The sequence below is a fragment of the Hyla sarda genome, chromosome 3 (genome assembly GCF_029499605.1).
Source record: "Hyla sarda isolate aHylSar1 chromosome 3, aHylSar1.hap1, whole genome shotgun sequence".
NCBI lineage: Eukaryota > Metazoa > Chordata > Amphibia > Anura > Hylidae > Hyla > Hyla sarda.
In genome coordinates, this window is record NC_079191.1 from 135,777,889 (window position 1) to 135,782,266 (window position 4,378).

At 47.1% G+C, this 4,378-nt stretch overlaps 1 pseudogene; it reads right to left on the bottom strand.

Annotated features, from left to right (window-relative positions):
• Window positions 1-701: 701 nt before the first annotated feature.
• LOC130360991 (uncharacterized) lies at window positions 702-2,550 on the bottom strand (annotated as a pseudogene).
• Between the last annotated feature and the right edge of the window lie 1,828 nt (window positions 2,551-4,378).

Consider the following 4,378-nt stretch of genomic DNA (forward strand, 5'->3'; position numbering starts at 1 on the left):
AATCACTCACTCTCTGCCCTGCTTTACCACCAGGTGGCCCTCCCACTTTTCCCACATGGCATCTCTGGCTTCCCTGGTTCTGGCACAGACTCATTCTGCCCTATCTCCCAGTGGCACTGCCCCTTTCTGGCTTCAAACGGCACCACACACGCCTCTGGTTCTGGCGCAAACACGCTCTGCCCTACCTCCCAGTGACATGGTCCGCTCGCACTCCCAGCTGGCACCTCATGCATCTCTGGTTCAGGCACAGACTCATATTCATTGTGCCCTCCCTCCCAGGGAAACAACCTTGGTGCATTCTCACAGGGCATCTCATACATCCCTGCTACCCCAATCTCCCCTGGCTCTGGTACAGCCGGGTACACATGCTTATTCTGGCCTCCCTAACTTGTAGACAGACTAGGCACATTCTCACAGGGCATCTCATACATCCCTGCTACCACAATCTCCCCTGGCTCTGGTACAGCCGGGTACACATGCTTTTTCTGGCCTCCCTCACTTGGAGACAGACTAGGCACATTCTCACAGGGCATCTCATACATCCCTGCTACCACAATCTCCCCGGGCTCTGGCACAGCCGGGTACACATGCTTATTCTGGCCTCCCTCACTTGGAGACAGAGTAGGCACATTCTCACAGGACATCTCATACATCCCTGCTACCACAATCTCCCCTGGCTTTGCCAAAGCCGGGTACACCTGTTAGCTCAGGCCTTCCTCCCAGCAGGTTAGGCCATGTAAACCTCCACACTCTGCTCTTCCCATAGCAGGACTCCTATGTAGTGGGGGTTGGTCATAGGTATAATCATCTGGCACATACTGAGATAACAATTTACCCAAGTCAGTACCTAGTAATACATTTGTAGGCAGGTTATCAGCCACCCCAACATCTCTGAGACCCTTCCCCGCTCCCCAATCCAAATACACCCGTGCCATTGGCACTGCAGGACGTACTCCTCCAATTCCTCCGACTGCTAATGTCTTTTTTGGAATAATATCCTCAGAGCTCACTAGCTCTGGGCGCACAAGAGTTACATCTGCCCCAGTATCTCGAAGCCCAACAGTTACCTTGTCGTTGACAATGACAGGTTGCATATTCACATTAGTACTGTTCTTGGCTTAGGAAACAAACAAAACAGAAGGTGGTAATCCTGAGGGACGCCCAGCTCCAGTGGAGGGTCTAGGTGGTAATCCTGAGGGGCGCCCTTCAACAGTAGATGATGTAGGCCTCCTTCTCTCTGGGCACATAGAACTAAGGTGCCCAACTTTGTTGCAAGCGTAACATCTGCGGTTATCCCCAGGTATTGCAGTGGTACCTGCTCCCACTCTCCTTGGTGTAGAAGCTGGTGCATAAGAAGGCACAGTAGGCTGGGTGATGGGAGGTCGTGGTGCAGGGGTCATCCATCCTTTGGTAAATCCTCTGACCCGGGCTTTGGATGCCCGGTTGGCGGTGTGGAAATCTGCCATCTCCCCAGCGTCCAATGCTGTTTTGGGTTCCTGGTCCAGCAGCCATTCCTGTACGTCTGCAGGACACAGCTGTAAAAACTGCTCCTTGATGATTCGATCCACCAGGCTTTCAAAGGTGTTAATCTCCAGCCCTCTGGTCCACTGTCCAAATGCGGTGGTCAGTTTTCCCACAAGAGCGGTGTAGGTTTCGGTGGATTTCTTCTGCAAAGTCCTGAATTTCTTTCGGTAAACCTCAGGGGTAAGGTTGTACCGTTTCTGCAGGGCAACCTTAATGGCGTCATAGTCCTGGTCAGATTCTGCTGGTAGCGTTGCAAATGCTTCCAGTGCTGGACCTCTGAGACCAGCGGTGAGGTATTTTGCCCATTGGTCTCGTGGCAGCTGAAATTGGCAGCAAACTTTTTCAAAACTGCACAGAAAAATGTCCAGATCCCCATCTTTGTCCAGGGTTGGGAAATTCTTTGCCCGGGGTCTGGGTGCAGAAGAGTCTCTCGTGCCACAAGTGATAGGGGAGGCAGTCCCCCTTTCCAACTCTGCCAGTCTCAGTTCATGTTCTCTGGCCGCCTACCGCTCCTCTCTCTCTCTCAGCCTGGCGTTCTGCGGCTTGGCGATCTGCGGCCTCTCTTTCTCTCTCAGCCTGGCGTTCTGCGGCTTCTCTCTCAGCCTGGCGTTCTGCGGCTTCTCTCTCAGCCTGGCATTCTGCGGCTTGGCGGTCTGGGGCCTCTCTTTCTCTCTCAGCCTGGCATTCTGAGGCTTCTCTCTCAGCCTGCCACTTTGCTCGCTCCTCATATTGGTGAATTAGCTGCAGCCGTACATTAATGTCCGTAGAGTCCACATATTTTAAAACAGTTTGCAAATAATATTCCAAGGGATCTGTAGATTGTGGTGCATCATTGAGGACAGCTGCAAGTATCTCCTCAGTAATCCTGCCTTCGGCAGCAGTATTACAGGCCCTCTGGGCCGCTTGTTGTGTATCATAGTCCTCCAATGCTTGTATAAGTTCCTCTTTTTTCCCCCGACAGGGGATCAACCGTTCCCGGCAAAGCTGCTCCAGAGCACTCCTGGACTGTGCTTGGTATGCATCCATCTTGCAGTTCAGCCAAACAAAAGATAGAACAGAAAAACAAGGAGGGGGTCTGTTGTGGTGAACCTTATTTAAATGTACTGAGTTCCGCCTTTGGAAATTGAAGACAATTTATTTTAGTGCCTGGATTCGCAAATCTAGCACACTAAAATCTGGTAAAATATCCCACCGCTATGCCACCAGTTTGTCACGGACCGAGACATGCAGGTGGAAGGGTTATCTCTAAAATCACTATTTGTCTGCACTAAACTGAAAATAATGATAAATAATCCCTCTTACACCACCCAATTAAATCGCTGCCACCACCTGTCAATCTCAAGCCGACAGGAAGCTATCAATCCAATCTGGATATGCTACAATTCCCAAATATAATCTACTACCCCCAGTAGTATATAAAAACAGGAAAAAGATTCGTCCAAATCTATAATGTATCCGAACCGGTAAGTAAATTTAAGACTATAACTTAGCTCTCTTCAAGGACATTGTATGTCCGTTTTACCAGACATAAGGCGGTACTTAATAAATGAATGATTTATTATGAAAGAAAAATATTCACAGTACATGTAAAAATAGATGTTAACAAGACAAAGTTTCACCACACAGAAAATCAAAATAAAAGGGAAAAACCATAGAGTCCTTACTTACAAAAAGTTACAGAGTTCTATTCCATGGGGTCTGGTAGGAAATGGGGTCTGGCATCCAAAATTAGATCTTGTCCCCCATGCAAGCGTCCCTAGTCCCCCCAGGTCTGCAGTTTTATATCCTGCTCTGGACAGAAGACACCTCTATGTTCAGCCCCTGGGCAGGACAAGGAGGAGAGATAGATGCTGCCCACTTCCTATTGATAACTTTATGTCCAAAGAATAGGAAATTGCCCCTAACTTTTATCATGGGTCCGGCACCCACATCATTTTGTTATATTTGGGTTCTCCATCAAATCCTTTTTGTGTATAATTTACCCAGTGCATACAGTTCGGGCAGGGATCAATACACAAGGGTCATGTGAAGACTCATTTTAAAGGTATTATGAGGGAGAATCTAACTGTATAATATAGGGCTGCATACATACTACCCTGACCCCTATATTTCATATTGGAAGACATGGCATTTACACAGGGGGAATATGTCCCAAATATTTCTTTGATCTATTGACATCAGGCCTAGGAGTCTGCTTGGCTGTGAAGGCGTCAAATTTACCATCCAGGCAAGCAGTGTTCATTAATTAGCACAGTTATGTTAATCGCCCCCAAATGGCCACTGGAAGTCATAGCTTAGACTGTCGTCTCCTGGAAGTTTGGATCAAAACACGAGGGATTCTTTGAAATGTTAAACTAACACAGACAAGGGTAATTGGATTAAAAGTGTGCATACCAATGGACATATATTACAAATGACAACAATCACCCTGCAACATGGATATATTTTGCCATGATATATGACACTCATGATGTCAACCAACTCCACGCTGTGTCATTCAGCCATTATATGCTGCCGCCAACTTCACGCAGTGTCATTCAGACACTATTTGGTCTCCTAATGCTGCTTGGACATGACCTAACAAAAATTAGCTACCATAAAACTTCAATTAAAATTAGCAAATGTATCTTTTCATCTTAGGGATTATGAGGCCCTATTGTCTCATCATGCTGCTGGGACGTTACCTAAAAATGTTATGGTAGCACCTCCAGGTTCTGTCATTTTGCCACCATATGGTCTCCTTATGCTGTTGGCACCTTAGATGAAACTTTAAATATTTTCCTGTATCTAAAATCTTCAATTAAAATTTTCAAAAATATCTTTAATCTTTCCTATTGTGAGGCACTTGTCGGGC